The following is a 23,293-nucleotide window of genomic DNA, read 5'->3' as shown; positions in this document are numbered from 1 at the left end:
GCCATTTACTGTATACCTCCCACCTGCATTAGACCTTCCAAAATGCATTACCTCACATTTGTCCGGATTAAACTCCATCTGCCATTTCTCCGCCCAAGTCTCCAACCGATCTATATCCTGCTGGATCCTCTGACACTCCTCATCATAATACGCAACTCCATCAACCTTTGTGTCGTCCGCAAACTTACTAATCAGACCAGCTACATTTTCCTCCAAATCATTTATATATACTACAAACAGCAAAGGTCCCAGCACTGATCCCTGCAGAACCACTAGTCACATCCCTCCATTCAGAAAAACACCCATCCACTGTTACCCTCTAAAATAAAAGCAAAATACTGCGGATGCTGGAAATCTGAAATAAAAACAAGAAATGCTGGAATCACTCAGCAGGTCTGGCAGCATCTGTGGAAGGAGAAGCAGAGTTAACGTTTCGGGTCAGTGACACTTCTTCGGAACACTGACCCGAAACGTTAACTCTGCTTCTCTTTCCACAGATGCTGCCAAACCTGCTGAGTGATTCCAGCATTTCTTGTTTTTATTATCACTGTTACCCTCTGTCTTCTATGACTGAGCCAGTTCTGTATCCATCTTGCCAGCTCACCTCTGATCCCGTGTGACTTCACCTTTTGCACCAGTCTGCCATGCGGGACCTTGTCAAAGGTTTTACTAAAGTCCATATAGACAACATCCACCGCCCTTCCCTCATCAATCAACTTCGTCACTTCCTCAAAAAACTCAATCAAATTAGTAAGACACGACCTCCCCTTCACAAAACCATGCTGTCTCTCGCTAATGAGTTTGTTTGTTTCCAAATGGGAGTAAATCCTGTCCCAAAGAATCCTCTCTAATAGTTTCCCTACCACTGACGTAAGGCTCACCGGCCTATAATTTCCTGGATTATCCTTGCCACCCTTCTTAAACAAAGGAACAACATTGGCTATTCTCCAGTCCTCTGGGACCTCACCTGTAGCCAATGAGGATGCAAAGATTTCTGTCAAGGCCCCAGCAATTTCTTCCCTTGCCTCCCTCAGTATTCTAGGGTAGATACCATCAGTCCCTGGGGACTTATCTACCTTAATGCTTTGCAAGACACCCAACACCTCCTCCTTTTTGATAATGGGATGACTGAGACTATCTGCACTCCCTTCCCAAGGCTCATCATCCACCAAGTCCTTCTCTTTGGTGAATACTGATGCAAAGTACTCATTTAGCACCTCGCCCATTTCCTCTGGCTCCACACATAGATTCCCATCTCTGTCCTTGAGTGGGCCAACCCTTTCCCTGGTTACCCTCTTGCTCTTTATATATGTATAAAAAGCCTTGGGATTTTCCTTAATCCTGTTTGCCAATGACTTTTCATGACCCCTTTTAGCCCTGCTAACTCCTTGCTTAAGTTCCTTCCTACTATCTTTATATTCCTCAAGTGCTTCATCTGTTCCTAGCCTTCCAGCCCTTACAAATGCTTCCTTTTTCTTTTTGACTAGGCTCACAATATCCCATGTTATCCAAGATTCCCAAAACTTGCCAAACTTGTCTTTCTTCCTCACAGGAACATGCTGGTCCTGGATTTTAATCAGCTGATGTTTGAAAGACTCCCACATGTCAGATGTTGATTTACCCTCAAACAGCCTAATACTGTTATAATTAGCCTTCCCCCAATTTAGCACCTTCAACCAAGGACTACTCTTATCCTTATCCACAAGTACCTTAAAACTTATGGAATTATGGTCACTGCTCCCGAAATGCTCCCCCACTGAAACTTCGACCACCTGGCCGGGCTCATTCCCCAATACCAAGTCCAGAATGGCCCCATCCCTAGTTGTACTATCTACATATTGTTTCAAGAAGCCCTCCTGGATGCTCCTCACAAATTCTGCCCCATCCAAGGCCCTAGCACTAAGTGAGTCCCAGTCAATATTGGGGAAGTTAAAATCACCCACCACCACAACCCTGTTACCTTTACATCTTTCCAAAATCTATCTACATATCTGCTCCTCTACCTCCCGCTGGCTGTTGGGAGGCCTGTAGAAAACCCCCAACATCGTGACCCTTCCTATTCCTGAGCTCCACCCGTATTGCCTCGCTGCATGACCCCCTGAGGTGTCCTCCCGCAGTACAGCTGTGATATTCTCCTTAACCAGTAATGCAACCCCCCCACCCCTTTTACATCCCCCTCTATCCCGCCTGAAGCTTCTAAAGCCTGGAACATTTAGCTGCCAATCCTGCCCTTCCCTCAACCAAGTCTCTGTAATAGCAACAACATCATATTTCCAAGTACTAATCCAAGCTCTAAGTTCATCTGCCTTACCTATTATACTTCTCGCATTGAAACAAATGCACTTCAGACCACCAGTCCCGCTGTGCTCCGCAACATCCCCCTGCCTGCTCTTCCTCTTAGTCCTACTGGCCTTATTTACTATGTCCTCCTCATTTATTTCACTAGCTGTCCTACTGCTCTGGCAAGTGTAGAGTTGGTTTCCTTTCAGAAGACCAGTGCAGGACACTGAAATGTTGTTGGTTTGCTCATGATGGCTCGCACTTTGGAAATGTTGTGGGTCCAACATCAATCCATACCCTGGAGCTAACGTAGATTTCCCGTAACCAAAATTCCAACATCTCTTTTGCACAGATAGGTAAACTTAACCTTTGAAGGAAGCTGAAGGTCCAAGGAGGATAGAGATGGGTTTGATTTACCCTGCTTTCTTGGATCCCTGTGCTGTGTTGAGGCAAATCCAACAGAGGCGGGCCCAAGAGGCAGCTGTGGCACAAGAGGAGTCTCCCAGATGTCAGCAGCAGCAGCCGTGCATGCAATGAAGAGCACATATACAGCAGCGAGTACATAGAACTCACCTGACATACCTGCAGATGTCTGAGCGGAACTGCCAGAGAAGACGGCGGCTGTCCACAGACACTGTCACAAACCTCTGCACACTGCTTAATGATGATTTGTGACCAATGGGTTTTGGTGGTCACCCTGTGCCTGTGGCACTAAACTTTTATGCCTCTGGATCATTCCAGGGATCCACTGGGGACATGTGTGGGGTCTCTCAATCTGCTGCATCAAGGAGGTGGCCAATGCACTGTTCAGGAGGGCCGGCGAGTATGTCTTTGAAACGGTAGTGGCACCATGTGGCATAATGTGTAGGGACAAGCAGATCACACCAAGCAATTTGGAACATGCCACTTACCTTTGCTGAACGCAGGAGGTCATTGACCTTCTTACTACACAGGACCCAGTTTCATCGGGTGACCCCACGGCTACTAACCCCGCCTGTGATCTCCATCCAGGCTTGTTTGGTCAGTCGGGAGGACCTCTTCCTGCCTTCACTGGGGAAAAGGACCTCCCGCCTTTCCCTTGCAGCATGGAGGAAAATAAACAGAGAGGCATCACTGAACCGTGGGGTCAACCTTGCTTGGACCTCTGACATGATCAGAAGGATGCTCAGTGAAGTGGCTTGCTGAGTTTTAACTTTTTGGAACAGCACAGAAGTGTTGCTTCAGTGAGCTTCTATGGAATGCAGGGAGACAGTGAATGCAGGGCTGGCAGGCTTTTAAAGATGGCGCCAGCGCCTGGTCCTACATCAGGTGATGCCATGCACGCTGTCTTCATTTCCGCCCCTATCATGCAATTGGAGGGACAGCCACGTCCATTTGCAAAATGGCCACCTGTTGCATCATCACTGCTGCAGGGCCGATCACAGAACAACTGGGAGCGCTGCCATTTTGTGCACCCGACGCCACTCTCGGCAGTGTGATCAGAAAATTCAGCCTTAAATCTAGCTCCATCTATTTCCTCAGCCCTGCTCCTTTCCCACCATCTTTTCAATACAGCCTTGACAAAAAGTGGCAACAAAATATAATGTAGCTCTCAGGAGGATTTGGCAAAGGGCTCTGTAACAAATTCTTCATTGAACAATAGGGAAGACAACTGTAATTATAATCTGACATTTAGCAAAAATAATAATTATAGATGGCAGGATGTGAATGATAAGACCATAATTTACTCTGGAGGTTCTGATATCATCATAAACCATGGGAGTGAAGGTTAAGCAGTTGTTGGACACCTTATTATTCATGTGAGTAATTCTCTGCCATCCATAATTTTCATGTTATGCACTGAGGTCTCAATGGGATAAGAACAATATTAACAATTGAAAGGAACAGTGATATGACATTAAAGCCTAACTTAGCCAAGTGAACAATTTAACATGAAAGCCTAAATTTTCAGATTAGCTGCTAAGCAGCAAGGAACCTCATCAGGCAATATCAGCAAATCTGCCGTGAACTGCTCAAATAATTTTCCTTCGGTTCAAATAAATGAACAAAGATTTGTGGGCTGATTTTACTGATGGATATTCAGAAAAGTACAAACCCAAGGATTCAATTTCTTCTGTGAAACAGCCTAAAGAAAGGGAAAAAAAAGAATTTTCATTTATATAGAGCCTTTCATTACCTCAGGATGTCCCAAAGCATTCACAAACAATGAAATACTTTGAATTGTGGTCACTGTTCTAATGCAGGCAAACATGGCAGCCAATATGCACAGATCATGCTCCCACATGCATACATGAGATAAATGGCCAATAAATGGTTATTGGTGGTCTTGATTGAGGTATATATGTTGACTAGGGCATTGGGAAACATCCTATGCTCTTCTTCAGTTATCATCCTGGGATCTTTTATGTCCATCTGAACACATCTCGATTTAACGTCTCTGAAAGATGGCACCTCTGACAGTGCAGATCTCTTTCAGTATTGGACTGAAGCATTAGCTTCGCGAGGTTCTTAACTCTGGGAGTAAAACTTGAACCCATGATCTTCTAATTCACTGACAAGAGCACTACCATTGAACCAACGCTGACATACAGAATCATCTGAACAGACGACAGGTGTATTTGTCGCTGGCCGATAAGGCTCCCCATTGCCAGAGTGCATTCAGGAAATTGGCTCCAAAGCACTGCAGCCCTTTTGAGTTGAAACTTTGCTGTTCAATATCAGCAATAAATCCAGTACCGCATACGTTTTTATCAAATCCTTCCCTCTGATGTTTTAAAAAGAATTACATAGAATTTACATGACAGAAATGGGCCTTTGGCCCCATTGGCACACAGTGGCAGCAGTGTGTACCAGCTACAAGATGCACTGCAGCAACTCTCAAAGGCTCTTTCGACAGCACGTTCCAAACCCACGACCTCTAACATGCCAAAGACTTGCAGGTTGATAGGTAAATTGGCCATTATAAAATTGCCCCTAGTATAGGTAGGTGGTAGGAAAATATAGGGACAGGTGGGGATGTGATAGGAATATGGAATTAGTGTAGGATTAGTATAAATGGGTGGTTGATGGTCGGCACAGACTTGGTGGGCCGAAGGGCCTGTTTCAGTGCTGTATCTCTAAACTAAACTAAAACGCCTAGAAGAACAAGGGCAGCAGACGCATGGGAACACCACCATCTGCAAGTTTCCCTCCAAGCCACACACCATCTTGTCTGGGAATCATATCATCATTCCTTCACTGTCGCTGGGTCAAAATCCTGGAACGCCTTCCCTAATAGCACTGTGGGTATACCTACACTACATGCACTGCAGTGGTTCAAGAAGGTAGCTCACCACCACCTTCTGAAGGGCAATTAGGAATGGGCAATAAATGCTGCCCTTGCCAAGAGTGAATAAAAATGAATTAAAAAAGGTCTATGCCTATGTTTATGTTCCATATGAATCTTGTCCCACCATACATCATCTAACCCTATATGCATATCCTTCTATTTCTTTTTTCCTCATGCAGTTGTTAACTTCCCCTTAAAACTATCTACATTATTTACCTCAACTACTCCTTGTAGTAGTGAGTTCCACATTCTGACATTCTCTGGATAAAGAAATTCCTCCTGAGTTTTTAATGGATTTATTAGTGACCGGCTTATATTTATGGCCTCCAGTTTTAAACTCTCCCACAAATGGAAACATCTTCTCTACAGCCACCCTGTTGAACACCTTCATAATTTTAAAACCCTCTATTGGCCTTAGGCTTCTCTTTTCTAGAGAAATGAGCCCGTCTGTTCTTTCATTCCCAATAGTTATAAGCTTTCTGAAACTGTTAAAAGAAATAGCTTAACATCTTCACTAAAACGATGTAAGCTTCCTTCCATCCATTGAGGACTCCATCACTAATATCGCATAGCAAACTATGTACTTCATTATTTCTATTCCTTGTCATTTCTTCCTGAACTGAACTCTGCCTTTCTAAAGAGAACATTTGTCCTGGTTTATAATTTTTATGCAATGTAACAGGAGAGTTTTTTACATGGATTAGGATACTAGCAAAATACCTAGAAAATCCGAGAATGGATGATGACAGCATATTAAATTATAACCATGACCAATGATTAGAGAATAAAAATATACAAGGTCTTTCTTCTGGAACACAGTTGTCCAGTGCTAATTATAACTGGGAAGGAACAAGTGAAAGAGTTAATGCCCTCTTCTTGGAAGCAGTATTGAACAGCCTATCATTAGGTTTCAAAAAGCAGCTGACAAATGAAAGAATCAGTTTCCTAAAGTAGACACAATAAAGAAGCAAATTGATGAAATAATTCTATGTGCTTTCAAAAGGTATCCTAATGTGGGTTAATGAGCACAAGGATGATGGGTGAATGAGTTAGGATATGGGCAGCAGTGTTTTGGATGAGCTGAAGTTTATGGAGTATGGGAGGCTGGCTGGATGATTATTAGAATCCCTATAGTCAGAGGTAACAACAGCATGGATGAGGCTTCAACAGCAAACAGGCGAGGGCAAGGTAGATGTAGGCAGTGTTATAGAAATTCCATGGTTAAGCCCCTTTGTCTCTGCACTGTCACTCCTCCTATACATAGGAATATAAAATCCTCCTTAAAGCCTACCTGATTAACCAAGCAATAGGCCATATCTTCTAACAGCTCCTTTATTAGTTCACTGTTCATTTATGTCTCATTACACCTCTATGGAATGCCTTGGTATTTTTATTACGTTAAAGTGTTATATAAATGCAAGTTGCTGTTGTAATGCTTCAACAGAATATACAGTGTAAAAACTCTCATACAGTACAACATTTACTGTATACGAGATTTCTGTCATTTGTAAATAAAGGTATGTACAAGCCTCAAACTTCCATGTGGTGAACTTTGTGGGCAACTCCTTACTGTTTTTATATTACATTCATCTGTCTATTTTAACAATTATTAGTTCCTCTAGTATTAACACAGCCTGTCTCACTTGAAAATACCTGATTATTCAGATTGGTTCCTCCAGCATCTGAACTACTTCTTCAACTCTTGCACAGTTTGTCTCCATTGCTGTGGCAAACATGCATAGAGCTGAGAGAACAGATGCACTATATGTAAGTCAACCATTTTGTACACAGATGCGTGCTATTTTGAATATACAACAAGGGGCAAGATAACTGGCTCATACACATCTGGCATTATATGGGCTGAGTCTACTTCAGTGCCAACTGCTGTATGTACAGTGGACGTGCGATGAAAACTGGGCAGAATGCATAATATGGCAACCACAGTATAGGAGCTGATATTTGAATGTAGTTATGCTGTTCTGAATAGAAATTACCCTCTATTTGCTACTGCTGTGTCTGAGAGGCTCTAAATCATAAATCTCCTGTACAACTCCCGCATTCTGTATTGTGTGTGCAGTTGTATTACATGTCCATTCTCATTATCTTTGGAACTGTAATTAGTGCTGCTACTTTGTGTAAATATCTATTAGTTCTATTATTAAGAAAAATTATAACAAATGCGAGAATATAAAGCAGAAAAGGCTGGAACAGCAGGTCTGTCAGCATCTGTAGAGAAAAAGGATCACTTAACCCAAAACGAGAACCTGTATTCTCTCTTTAAAGATTTTAGATTTGATGTATATTTCCAGCATTTTCTGTTTCTATGTTAGTCCTGTGCTCAGTGCGTTGTGTATATGCCACTGTGCTAATGTTACACTGATAGGCTTTTAGTCCATTTTTCTACCTCATTCTTCCACCCATTAATTGTGGTAGAACTCAATAAAAAGGGATAGAATTCCTGGGTAAAAGCAAAGATATTGCTCAAACATTCCAAAGCAAGTTATAGAATAACTGGTCTCCAACAAACAGCATTCTTTACTTTTCTAGCCAGTTTTCTCTCTTGCCTTCCTCTCATGTTGACCCTTTGGTGGGCTACAGCTCCATAAGCCCTGGGCACCTCGAGTACATCATCGAAATGACCGACATTCATGCAGGCTATTTGACCACAAGACGCATTGCAGGCAAGCCTCTTTCCCTAACCATTGTCTATACACTAGTAGCTGTCTGCTGACTGTGCATGCAGCGAGAGGACATCAAAATAAGTCAGGAAATTCCCTCCACATATTAATTATATAACAGGAATTGTTAGATGAAAAATATATAAATTCAACTAATGTTCATTACAAAGGATGGTATTTTGCTCCCCAGAAGCCAAACATTGGGAATGATGGGAAACAAAAGCAGGAGTATAACAACAACAACTTGCATTTATACGGTTCCTTTAATGTAGAAAAATGTCCCTACGTGATTCAATGAGAGGTAATGAGACAAATATGTATGATGATCCAAAGAATACAATATGGGGAGATTAAATATTTAGAGTGACCCAGCCAGTAGTGGTCATTATTGCATAGTGAATGTTTATTTCAAAACAGGATTTTAGGTTTTACTACCATTTTGCTGACTCTGGCTAATGCCCCTGAAACTCGGCAGCAGTTCTGCTGCTTTCCTGTCATAACTCTGGCAAGAGACCAGGAGAATCCCAGTGAGGCAGCTGAGGGAACTAAACATTAAAGTCCCTCAGTCTGTTCCATTGTAATGCTTGCAGATTTTAACCATGTTAATAGCTATGTGTGCGGTGATATATAAAGTACAAAACGGATGCCTGAATATATTATATCTTGTTCACATTCACAGCTCGTGCCACCTTGTATGCCAACTTTCCAAATGTACACTCCTGTACAGAGTGTCACCTGCTGGGATCAGGTATTGGAAAATTGTAAGCACACCAAAACTTGACCCTTAAATCTGTGCCAGTGAGTGTGACTAAATTTAAAAGTAAGCTATCAGCAACAACTTTTCAAATTATGAGCTTTCCTGATGAGCTCAAATGATAACTGAACTGAGCAGTGTTGTAGTGAATCGTAGAAACATAAGAACATAAGAAATAGAGGCAGGAGCAGGCCCGTCGACCCCATTCCACCATTCAATAAGATCATGGCTGAACTTTTACATCAATTCCACTTTCCCACCCGACTGCCATATTCCTTGATCCCCTTAGTGTCCAAAAATCTATTGACTTAGTGTTGAATATACAGATCAACTGAGCATCCACAGCTTTCTAGCAAAGAGAGTTCCAAAGATTCACAAACTTTGAATAAAAAATTTCTACTCATCTCAGTCTTCAATGACTGACCCCTTTTACTGAGACGATGGGCTGGATTTTAAAAGCCCGCTGACTGCAGGTATGTAGGCGAGTGCGATTTAAAGATCGATTTCTCAGAGGTCAGCACTGGGACCTGCTGCCTTTGGAATGTGACGCCATTTTGACACCGGGAGGGAGGGAATGAGTCGGTGCACGCCTCCAATTGATTGCCTGTTAAACTCATTGAAGAGCTTATTAACAGGCTCGTCAGCAGCAGTTTTTAATTTCCAAATGCTGGGAATGTGGGCTGCACAACAGGATGTTCAAGTTGTGAACACAGCAGGGGGCCATGAGGGCTATGGGAGGGGCTGATTAAAATATGGCAGAAGCCCAAATAAAAGCTCAGCTGCTTCCAAAGTGCCAGAAAGTGGCCATTGCTGCAGCTGTAAGCCTTGCTTTTGTCAGTGGCGAGTGGCAGGAATCTGGAGAGGGACGTGGGGCTGCTGGCATCACTTGGGTTTGGCAGGGGAATGCCTGGTGAATGCACAAAGCCCAGCTGAGGGAGATGCAACCTCCTGGACAGCAGGAGGTCAGAGGAGCGTGGGTGGGGGGGTGCTGCAAGGGGAGGAAGGCACTACCTAAGAAATCAGGTACACAGCCCTAGAGTCAAATACCTGCTAATGACAGAGCACCAGCACCACAGAAGGCTGTTCCTATCCAGCCAGATGGTCTCGGACCTGTGTGCTCTGATCCACAATGACCTGAGGCCTCATGGCCCCAATGGCAGTCTCCTACCTGCAGCCATCAAGGTCTCTGTCACCCTACACCTCTATGCAACGAGGTGATTCCGGGGATCAGCTGTGGACCTAGGTGGCATCTCGCAGTCGGCAGCTCAGCCATCAGGCATGTCACAGATGCCATTTTCAGGATGGTGGGGGGCTACATCAAGTTTGACACAGATGGGCCTGCACAGGCACAAAGGGTGGGGTTCTTGGGGCCTTTGCCGTCTAGCCACCAAGTGTAAAATACCTGCGGTGGTGGGTGGAGGCCCTAAGTGGCAGTTAATTGGCCACTTAAGGGCCTTGATTGGCCTGGGGTAGGCGGGCCTGTTTTTGCCACCGCTGCCCCGTGTAAAGTTGCGGTGGGGATGACAGGGGGTCGGGAACACCACCCCCCCATCAACCTCCCACTCAAGTTTTTACCCCTTCCCACCACCAGCCCATTCATTGGGGGCCATAAAATTCAAGCCTATATGTTTTTTAAAAGACATTTTAAAAAGAACAGCTAAAAGGATGATTTTGCTGGCAGATTAAGATGGCTACCTAATTTGCAACACTGTATCTTACCTTGCAAGGTGAGTGAGGAGGGAGACAAAATATTTGCTCATTTCCCAGCAAGAACCAAGACCTAGTAAATTTAAAGGAACTGCTGGTTCTTTTTAGCAAGAGAGAAATACTGCTAACTGCTATGTTTCAATCATTGAGTGACTATCATGTGACAACCCCCTCCCCATCTGTGGTTTTAAGCTGGTGTTTTCTCTGCAGCAAATGAGAAGCAACTGGACTCTGACACGTGCAGACCTAAGTGGGGGGGGTCTCTCTCTCTCTCTCCATTTCAGCTTACAAGCTTTGAACTCTGTCTGTTGACTGACCACCTTTGCATACTCCAGCTACAATCAGAAACCCATTTGGAGGAAATCATCCACATCGCTGCCTCCAAGAGACCCACCAAATCAGTCATCTACCTCTTCAAACTAAAAGCCTCCGGACCATCAAATTCAACTAAAAGCCAGGCGAATCACGAAACCCCTTTTTTCTATGGGCTTTAACTCAACCAATCTACCTTTCCCCACTCTGTAACCTATTTGTGTGTGTGTGTGTAAACCTCTAATGTGTTTGTGTGAGTGAAAGTTGGCACGTAGTTTATTATTTTCATTAGTTCGGTCTAGGTATACTAAAGTTAACCTCTTTCTTTGTTAAACTCAAGAAAACCTGTCCAATTGGTTCTTGTTAGGATCATAGTAAGTAAGTAATCAACACCTACTGAATTGGCCAGTACATCCACTTTCAGAAGCATTAAACATGCTTTGGTCAAACGGGGAGAGGGAAAAGAGGGAAGCCTTTCAACCCCCTCCTCACTTGACTGTAACAAAAGGCTAACATACCATTCCTCATCACTTTGGCTGATTGAGCCCTCCATCATGTCTGTTTCATTTTCTGCACCACCCATTCCCCTCTCTCCCAGAAACACAATCGAGTGCCTTTTGTCCTCACCCGCCACCCCAGCAGCCTCCACATCCAAGAGATAATTTTTTGCCATTTCCTCCACCTTCAGTGTGATACCACCATCAAATGCATCTTGCCCAGCACCCACTTTCACAATGCCAAAGGGACCATTCACTTACGACACCTTGGTCCACTTGTCAATCACCTCTAACACCCCCTCCACTTACTTTGACACCTTCCCATGCAAGCACAGGCCCTTTTACTTCCTCCCTTCCTGCTGTCCAGGGCCCTGAACACTTGTTTCAGGTGAAACAGTGAGTTACTTGTACTTCTTTCAACTTGGTATACTGTATTCGCAGCTCAAGATGCAGTCTCTTCTACTCTGGGGTGAACAAACACAGATTGGGTGACTGCCTTGCAGAACACTCTCCGTTCAGACAGCAAGCATGACACCAAGCTTGTCACTTTTAATTCTCCACTCCACTCCCATACTGACCTCTCTTTCCTTGGTCTCCGATACTGTTCCAATGAAGATTAACATATGCTCAAGGGACAGTACCTTATCTTTTGATTGGGCATTTCACAGTCTTCTGGACTCAACATTGAGTACAACAATTTCAGATCATATCCTCAGCCCCCATTTTTTCAGACAGCAGCTGTTGGTAACGATTCTGCTATTCCCTTTAGACCCATCTTTTGTTTCTTTACTTCTACCATTACCATCTCCTTTTGCCTGGCACCATCATCCTCTTTGTCATTTAATCTCTCCTGCCTTTGACCTTAACACAGACCTTCCCACCTTCCCACTTGGTTTATCCCCCTCCCTTTCTCTGCCTCTGAACTTGCTTAAAACCTGTTACATCTCAAGGTATTTCCAGTTCTGGTGAAAGGTCATCGACCTAAAATGTTAACTGTGTTTCCCCCTCCTCAGATGCTACTTGGCCTGCTGAATATTTCCAGCATTTTCTGTTTTCATACCAATTGCCTTCCTAATTGCTTGCTAAACCTATCAGTTAATTTGTGTGATTCATGTATAAGGACACCCAAATCCCCCTGAAAACTAACATTTACTAGTATCTCACCTTTTAAAAAATGTTCTGCTTTTTTATTCTTCCTACCAAAGTGGATAATTTCACACTTCCCCATATTATACTCTATCTGCCACCTTCTTTCCTAATTGCTTAACCGTTCTGGAGAAAGGACTAGGTTTAGCTCCTAGTCTGTGTGAGTATACTTATTTCAGCAGGAATAACATTGATGACACTATTACTAGCATGAGCAGGGAGAAGAAAAATTAGCCAAGGTTCCTACATGAGATTACCATCTATTAATCCTTCATAAAATCACAAAATAGATAAGTAATTTTAAAGCAGGTGCAGCAACAGAGAGGCCTGGGGTTTCACCTGCACAAACCTTTGAATGTGGCAGGATAAATTGAGAAGGCTGTTAAAAAAAAAAAAGCACGCAGGATCCTTGGCTTTATAAATTGAGGCACAGAGTTAGAAAGCAAGGAAGCTATGCTAGACGTTTATAAATCATTGCTTAGGCCTCAGCTGGATAATTGCGTCCAATTCTGGCACTGCACTTTAGGAAGGATGTCAAGACCTTGGAGTGGGTGCAGAGGAGATTTACTGGAATGATACCAGGGATGAGGGATTTCAGTTATGTCGAGAGTCAAGAAAAGCTGGGATTGCTCTCCTTAGAGCTGAGAAGGTTCTGAGGAGATTTAATAGACATGTTCAAAATTATGAAAGGTTTTGATAGAGTAAATAGAGGGAAGCTGTTTCCACAGGCAGGAGGGTCAATAACTACATGACACAGATTTACGATAATTGGCAAAAGAACAAAGGGGAAATGAGGTGAAATGTATTTCCAGTGAGGTGTTATGATCTGAAATGCACTACCTGAAAGGGTGGTATAAGCAGATTCATTAGTAACTTTCAAATACACGAAAGGAAAAATTTGCAGGACTAAGGGGAAAGAACAGAGGAGTGGAAGTAATTAGATACCTCTTACTAAAAGCTTATGCAGGCACGATGGGCTGAACGGGCTCTTTCTGTGCTGTATGATTTGCATGAACAAGGCCTATCAGCCCATTTGACCTCATGCTTCCTGAATACCAACATTACTTTATGGAGAATATGGCTGCAAATTCATTCATGGACCATATCCAGTTGGTCAGCATATGAGAAGGTGGCAGTGCCCATGTAACTGAACTGTAGCATGAGTTACCATCTCCAGGCGAGGTTATCACTCTTCCTTTGCGTGTTTATTTTCTGTTCAATTGAACATTAAGTTGCTTTAGTTGTCAACGTGTCCAGCTGAAGCATGTGCAAGAATTTGAATTGCCTTTTCATGTTGCTGATTAGGAGGAAAAGGAAGAACAGCCCATCCCACATTGTAAAGAAATAATCATTCCCTAGCAGACAAGAAACAGTGGCAAGTTTGTTAGCAAAGCTGCAGATATCACGTATGCATCCATGTGATGTTCCCATGATAGATATCTTAAACTATCTAACATAGTGAAATCTTGTTGCAACACTCTCTGTCCAAAAACCTGTTGCGGCATCATCTTTACATTGTTCTTAGTCATCCAGATACTACTTTTATTCTGATCTTAAAGAAAACAAGCCTCAGGCAGGCTAAGAGGCATGAATAAGAGCAATTACCATTTACCATACAGATCCGTTGCTGCATGAAGCCATCTATCTTATTCCCTCCATTAGCTTGTCAAGGATTTGACAGCTAGACACACAACATAATGCCAACATGAAAGGAAGAGTCAGAGCTAGTGAGGCAAACACGCTCAAAATAAAAGGCAAAAGCTGAAGTGAGAGAGATAGCAATTCTTGAAATGGGGCCATCAAATAACACCCATTTTTGATTGTTTGGATATCTAATGTAACAAAGACAACTTTCAGTGTTGTAGATGTTCTTTGTTCAATGCATTGTGTTCTGTTTGTGATTTAAAGTGTGTTTTTTCTTCAATTTTTGGTTTTGTTAGCCCTTCATAGTTTTCTCACAGGTGCGTGATCACTGAAGTACACACCCATGTGTGAAAGCAACTATATGGATTACATAACCTACCTACTGTTGGCAACTTAGATTCATGTTAACAACTTGCCCAGTTAGAGAGGTATAGGTTTCAGATATCAAACAGGCTGTGTTTTATACCAAAGACAGTGAACATTGGAAAGACTGACAGCTCATGTCGGAGTATAAGTAAGACAAATGGGATGGGCAAATTGCAAACTTTCACATCTTTTTAACATTTAAAAGAAATTGTTCCCTTCTAATTTTCTTCCTTCATATGCTGACTCATGAGCAGTGTCAACTTTGAGGTCATTTGATTGAGGTTTATAAGATGATGAAGAGAATAGATCGTGTCTGTGTAGGCAGTTTGTTTTGTTAATAAGATAGGGAGGACAGGAGTCACAATCTCAAGTTACATAAGGCCAGAACTAGGTTAGATGCTAGGAGGTGGTACTTTTCCCAGTGAATAGTGGACCTGCTGGCTCATGAGCTAAATGTTGTTTTGCTAAATTCCTTCAAGCGAGAGCTGGAGTTGCTTCTGGCTGGAGTGGACCTCACCTTGCATAAAAAGTTAGGTTCAGTATAACATTAATTCAGGCCAGAGAGAACTACCTTTGATCACTTAAAGGGGTCAGGGAATAATCTTGCAACTTTTCTACCCACCCAACCCCCACCACCCCCCCCCCCCCCCGGCACCCCCCACCCCCAATTTCCCTTTTCTGTTTTCATCTGTTCTTTTTCATCTCTCCCAGGAAATTACATGACTTTCAGGTGGGGTGGGCTGTATATATATTGTGATGCACTAGATATTTCTGTAGGAACAGACTTGATGGGCCAGAAGATCTTTTCCTATCCATTATTGTTGGATATTTCCATGGGCACTGGCTACCTGTCTGAACCTTACCTAAGGTGGAAGATTGAGTATTGACATCTATTCAGTCATGAGATCATGAGATGATTCACACCAAAGGCTCCTCAATCAACTTTCTAATTTCCCACAATTTCCAGTACAAATCAATGGAAAGCAATCAGGGGACAGAAACCCTGATAGATCTAAGACCTCTCCAGTTTAGGAGGACTGAGGCCACTTCCAGGGTCCATAATTGCTCCAGCGTGGCAGATAATTCAGCATAGGCTGGCAAATCAAGAATGCAATTGGCCTGTAGGTCAGTTTTCATGCTGGGCAATGCATTTATCAACTTGAGTCGTTAGGAAACCTCAGCCAGCATTGTTCTAAGGGCCATGGAGGATGTGAAGAATGTTTACTCATTCCTTCTAGACACTTTCACTTTCCCAGAATTTGACTTCCAAATGCATTAGATAATAATCCAAAGATTCTATTTTTTGGCAGGAAGGCTCTGAAATGTCCTTATATTGGATCACTGATTTATATGTTGCTAAAATCTCAACTTCTAGTTGATTGAGATCAACAATATAAAAGTCATCAAAAATCCCAAACTGATAATTCAGTAGAGATCTGCATGTTTGGTTATTCTTTGATAATAAGCAGCTTATCAAAATGTTTCAGGCTGTTTTGGGAAGCTCAAAGGTATCCATCTGTTTAATCATTTGTCAAAGCATATGAAAACAAAACGCTTGGAACAAAAGGGTTGATATTTCTTCTGCATTTCTCGCTTATTAAGGAATGTCAAGACATAGACCACTGTTTATTTTGCCTTATTTATTCATATCACCACATTTGTCATGGTGTCTGATATACATGGTTCCACTTATCATAAAGATGAGGAAGAACAATCATCATTTAGGCTCAAGCATTAGTTTCACCGATGACACAGGAGCATAACATACTGCTGAAATGGTCCAAGTGGTATATTTATGTTGAGGAGTGTTGACTGGACTTGATGAGTTTCAGGTAGTAAATCAAATAAATCAATGAGCTCTGCTCCAAGCCACCATAGCTTATACATTGCTGTTGCTTTTTAAATTAAGCGAAGCCAATGAATGACTTTTCTTACTCGTCCTTAACATAGGTGAATCCAGGACAAGCAAGACAAGCCTAATGATGTGAGCAAATGAGTAAGGCTGATAAACAGTGCACTATGTCTTGGAAATCCTTTATAACCATGAAATCAGGGAGCATTTCCATCTACTAGTGGGTGATATTAGCAGGTAAATGCTGAACATCTTATTATGACATCTTTTTGTCTGCTATTTTAATGTAGGCATTAACCCAATCATTTTAAAGTAGATTTAACAAGTCAAGTAACAGAGATAAAAATGTTAAGCATTCATCCACTAATTGTTAAGCTCGTAGTTCACCAAAGCACACTTGTTGGTACAAGAGGACAGTAAGAGCCGTGACTTTTGATCGCAACTCTTTTGCAGAAAGTGCAAGCAAGAATGAACACTACTTTCTAGCCTCATGAACATATATTTAGTTACTGTAGCATTTTTTAATTCATTCTAAGCATTTAGGTGTCACTGGCAAGGATGGTATTTAATGCCCATCCCTAGATAGCCTTGAGAGGGAGGTGGTGAGACCTTCTTCTGTATCGCTGCAGTCCTTGTGGTTAAGGTGCTTCCATGATGATATTAAGTTTAGGGAATTCTAGGATTTTCACCCAGCAACGATGAAGGTACAGAGATATATTTCCAAATCAGGATGGTGCAAGACATAGAGCAGAGCTTGAAGGTGGTGATGTTCCCATGCAATTCTGCCCTTCTAGGTGGTGATGGTTTGGGAGGTGCTACCAAAGAAAGTTAGTAACAGACCAGAGAAGACCGTACAGCTTGAAAACTATATTCTGAAACAAATGTGGGTAATATAGCAAATGAAAATAAGGAAATGGCAAACTTGTTAAATAATTACTTTGCATCTGCCTTCACAGTAGGAGAGGATAATATTCCTGACATTCCAGTGAAACTAATAATGAATCAGTACTAGAACTCGCTAAAGTTAACTTAAGCAAGAAATCAGTGTTAGAAAAATTATTGGCTCTAAAGGCTAATGGATCCCCAGGGCCTGATCATTTCCACCCTCAGATTTTAAAGGAAGTAGGTGAAGAAATTCAGATACTTTAGCTTCTTCTTCCTTCTTCGGCAGTCCCTCGGGATTGAGGATGACCTGCTTCCACTCCGGTTCAATGGGTTCTGAGATGGCTAATAAGTCCAATGTGTGATCTGCAGACTCTGTCACATTAGGGGCAGGTGGTGCTTGAAGGGTCAGGTAGATGAGTAGCTTGGAGGTTTGTGCACTCCCTCTGATGCCTAGACTTTGTGCATGTTCCTGATGAAGTCCCTTGAGGGGTACGATGCCTACCCGAATGAAGCTTTCTCCATCTGGGATGGACACGAGCCAGGGACTCCCAGAGGTTGATGGGGATAGTTGATCTCTTCAGGAATGCTTCGAGGACATCTCTCAAGTCAAATTATTGACCAAATTAGGAGATTGGTTAGTGGGTAGAAGACCGAGAGTAGAGATATTAGGTATATGGAAATGAACTGGAAGGAAGTGACTAGTGGTGTCCCAGAAGGATCTGTGCTGGGGTCTCAACTATTCACTATATTTATTAATGACTTAGATAACACAGTAGAGAGCTATACGAGTCAAGAGCAATAAATGCTGGCCTTGCCAGCAATGCGCACATCCCATGAACAAATAAAAAAATAATCCAAGTTTGCTGATGAGACAATGATTGCTGGTATCGTAGGTAGTGTAGGCAGGAGCATAAAATTACAGAGTTATTAATAGATTAAGTGAGTGGGTGTAACTGTGGCAGATGGCTTTTAACACAGTTAAGTATAAAGCCATCTATTTTCGCCCAAAAAAGCAAAGATCCAAGAACTATTTAAAAGGAGAGAAGCTAAGAGCAGTGGAGATCCAAAGAGATTTAGGGGTCCATGTACACAAATCACTAAAATGTAGTGGTTAGGTACAAAAAAAAATCAAAAAGGCTAAGAGGATGTCAGTCTTTATATGTCGAAGACTAGAATATAAAGGGACGTTTTGCTACAGCTATACAAAGCCCTAGTTAGGTCTTATCTGGATTACTACAGTTCAAGGTAAATTATTAGAAAGGATATATTGGCCTTGGAAGGAGTGCAAGCAGACCCATGAGAATGTTATCAAGGCTTGAGGTGTTGAATTATGAGGAGAGATTACATAAATTAGATTTGTATTTCCTGAAATGTAGAAAGTTAAGGGGTAATTTGATTGAGGTATTTACGACTTTGAAATGTACTGATAGGGTAAATAGAGAGAAACTTTTTTCCACTAGTGGGGGAGTCTAGAAAAAGAAGACATTGCCTTAAAAATTAGAGGGAAGCCGTTCAGGAGGGAAGTTAGGAAACATTTCTTCATACAAAGGGAGATAGAAGTGTGAAACTCTTTTCCAAAAAAAGCAGCAGATGCTGGATCAATTTAATAATTTTAAATCTGAGATCTATAGATTTTTACTTGCCAAGGTTATTAGGGATAAGGAGCCAAGGTAGTTGGATGCAGTTAGAACCCAGATCATCCATGATAACATTGAATAGCAGAACAGGCTGAAGGGGCTGAACGGCCTGCTCCTGTTCACATGTTCCTAATAGTTTGCTAAAGTATGTCCCATTTTGATGGAACATGTAGTAATGCCTTATATAAATATATTGGTTTATGAAATTAATTGATAGCATCTCTGTGACAGCACTCAGAACAGAACTACTTCTCTAATTGTTACAACACGGGATTTCACAAGCACTCAGTGGGATGAATTTTGTTGGGGCGGCTGGGGCCCTGTTAATGGGCCTGAAAGCCAGAGGCAACCCCACCTCGGCCATTTCTGGGACCCCCACCACATTTTGGGCTCATCCGGCAACTAATCAGTTGCCAGTGGGGCTCCCATTCCTGTAAGGGACGTGAGTTTGCTTCCAAGAGCTGCTGACCAATTGGAGGGCCGGCAGCTCTTCAGTCTCAGCAACGCCACCGGGAGTGGTGGCCACTGCTGGGACTGCACACAGCTGAGAGGATGCAATGATGGACACTGCCCTCGCAACAATTTGAGTGGGGTCGGGGGTCGGGGGTCACCGGGACCATCAAGGGGTGTGGTGGTGCTGCAGGGTTGGTGAGGCTGGAGGTGCTGGTGTTGCCATGGGTCGGCTATTGCCTCTGAGCTGCCACTCCATGTACCACAGAGTGCCCGATTAGCAGGTCCTTCTTCCCCCCACTCCGAGCGGGGCAGGGAGGCTGTTAGAATTCATCAGGTGGTCTCCCCACGTGGTGGAGGACCCACCCACAGCTGTTATAATGCCATTGGCGACAGGAAGAGGCTCTTAATTTGCCACCTAAGTGACACAATTGGCCACTGGGCACGAGGACTGTCCTCCACATTCCCCACCGTCGGTATACTGTCATGTCAACAGGAAGATGTCAGGCACTCCACTGCCCCCCACCCCCGCCTTCCTTTGCCATTTTAAGGTCCCCTGCCTCTGTGCACAACCCTAGCGGGCTGGTAAAATCCAGCCCAGTGATTCAACTCTGCAGCAGCCACATCCCATGATTTAACAGTAGTTATCTATAGTGGAATGAAAGGCACTTGAAGGAACATCCTTCAAACAAATTAATATTTTGTTTCCAGCAAATAAGCCTAATTAAATGACAGTTGCACAACAGTGCAATCTGACCTGCAGAAGGTACTCATTAATCTGCACTCAACAGTTGAAAATTGAAGTTGTAATATCATCACTGAGTTTTGTTTTCTTATCCTTTTTAATGATGTAGACCTTTTTTAAATTAGGAGGAAAGATTACATTACGTTGGCTTGTATTCCCTGAACTATAGGGATGATTTGATTTGGGGGTTTTGGGTTTTGAATTGATAGGCTAGATAGAGAGAAACGCATTCCACTGGTCGGTATCTAGGACAAGAGGACCTAACCTTAAAATCAAACTACCTTTCACAGGTCAAATTGCGCTACTGGATAACAGTCAAGAGATCAAGGATAGTGGACAATTGCATGAACCTTTGCAGACTGCCAGAAATTTTGTAAGAGTTAGCTCCCCACTAGCAGGAAAATAGGCATGAAGTTTGTATCAAAATCCAATGGGTTTTTGCAATGTCATTATGAAGTAAGAGTGTAGTATGAGTAAGAACATTATAGTCTATTTCCTTATAATCATTATCATTAAGAGGTTTGAACCAAAGTCTTGTATTTGTAGGGCATTGTCTCACATCTATCAAGAACAGCTCAAAGTTCTACATATACAATGAATTACTTTGAAGTAATTATTCTTATGTCAGTACACACTAACATTTATAATTTAAATATTTACAGAGAGCCAGCAAGAATGGAAGGCAGAATGGAATTCTTCTCTGCTGTAAAATTTGATGATTTTATGATTTGAAAAGAATAAAACCAAACTCTGATGCAGATACAAACAATATACTGTTCATTCCATATAAAATCTTTTGAATCCACGGTTCATAAACACTCTCAAGAACTGTTGGTGGAAAGCTATTCAATGCATTATATTTTACCCTGCATCTACTATACAAGTGTATTGTGTTAGCATGCTCTGCAAGTGTAATTCTACAATTTTTTTCTGGCTTCACTACAGCAGCCATTGCTCCAACCAGTAGTTTGCCTGCTTGCATCTTGGTGATACTATTAGTGGTATTATTTACAATATTGCATTTTACTATTATTGTACAACATGGATTCTGAACTAATGGATAAAGTAGTTATATCGAAGAGAGTTTTTAAAGTACTTAGTGCATTGGAAATTCATAATTTTCAATAAATCACCCTCATTTTTTTCTCATTCTATTCTATTTTAATCTGTTGGGGGTGGTGATAACATTTGCAAAACTTGCAGTCAGTGTGGAGTAAGGCAAGAATAACTCCAGATTTTCAGGGCTCTTGGACTTGTGCTGTTTTCTTTAAGGCTTTTTAAGATATATGTTCCAGCTTTACTGGAGAACATGTAAGTGGGAGTTGATATACTAGAACCCTTTCGTGGAATTGAAGTCCGATTCACAGAGAATGTGAAATATTCCAAGCAATCTTTAAAACGTGTTAGCGCTTAATTTCAATGTTCAAATCCATTTCCATGCATTTAAGTAATACACAGCATGATTCTCATCTAGTTAGAACAGGATCAAATTCTGTGCACTCTACCCACCCATCTGGAGTAAGTGTAAAAGGAAGCTCAGTGTGCAATGAATCTCTTAAAGGGCCAAATTAATTTTTCTGCCTTTTTCATTTTGGTATTTGTGTTGTCTTTTTTCTCATTTTTTTATGTTCACAGCGTTTCTCTGTTTATATTAGTTTTGGAATTTATTCTTTTCAAAAATGCAGAAAATGCAAGGGTGGTGCAACCTTGACAACAAATGACACTGCCATACCTATATCACAAGTAGGCTGAAGGTATCCTTACAAAGCATTGTAACTGGTTCCATGCTCAGGCAGTTGTCCTCAGACATTGCTAATTAGGTGCACCCAGGCCTAGAGGTATGGTTGGTGGCATAACATCAGATGCAAAAATGTGGTTAAGAAACCTCTATCTCTTTAAAACACCTTTACATATGGAACTTTCTTTAGACACATTCTAGATGGGTGAACAATGCACACAGTGAAAATTTTCCTCAATGGATGGAAATTCTGCTGTGTTTAGTTTACACATACTATAATTTTTAAATGATGCCCCTCACCTGTTTTTGGCAAGAGCACATTTTAAGTTTAAGCTTAAGAGTTTAAGAGGAATATCAGAAAATGACACATGGTTTAGAAATAGCAGAGATCTGGCAATATGGATCTCTGGCCATATTTACAACCCCTTATTGCCTAATTGTGCTCCGGTGGCATTAAACACAGTTCCTGGAAATTATGATCATATAATCACCAAACTCAATTCCAAATTTTTCTGGAGGAAAAATATATTAAAAATGCCTTTAAGGATTCCTGCTCAATGCCTTGCGCCTAAAAGGGGCAAGAGTCCTTTCCTATCAGTTCAGAGGAATTTAAAAATATACATAAAATATGAAAGCTCACATAAAGAGTAGGCAGTCAGTGATGAATCAAAGACAACTGGAGCAGTACAGCAATGCATCAAGTTACTTTAATTCATTCGTTACTCAAATGTCAGGGGTCTGGGCAGCTTAGAGTGTTTGGACAATGCCCTTTCATCCATGGGATTATTGTTGGAATGTGAGAAAATGGTGTGAGAAGCATGACATAACCTGGAAGAAAAATAGAAAGACTGTGACCCCTCTATCGGTTAGTTTTGTTGGGATATTCAAAATATGACCATGACAGTACACACTCTGAGGTCATGGACTAGCGTATCTTAGGAAAGGTACTAAAATTATTACCAATCAGTCATAAAAATGTTTTGTACAATCATCATTAGCTTGATGTATTCTAGCAAATTGCCCATTAATTCCTCAGTGAACCCATATGCAAACTTCATGCATCTTCTTAATAGCTGCCATAAAGACCAAGTTATTTGTGAGCAATTATCTGCCCCTTGCTGAATGTGCACTGCTTGCACTTAATAAACAAGACTTGATCCTTCCAGAAAATGACAGCTTGTGTCAGTTGAAACCCTGCAAGACTTCCAATATGAAGTAACTCTACCATAGATTTTAACTTTCCCACTGCAGTAATTGTCTGCTGCTGTCTCTGT

The sequence above is a fragment of the Heterodontus francisci genome, chromosome 22 (assembly GCF_036365525.1).
Source record: "Heterodontus francisci isolate sHetFra1 chromosome 22, sHetFra1.hap1, whole genome shotgun sequence".
Lineage (NCBI taxonomy): Eukaryota > Metazoa > Chordata > Chondrichthyes > Heterodontiformes > Heterodontidae > Heterodontus > Heterodontus francisci.
This window is presented reverse-complemented; position numbering follows the sequence as displayed.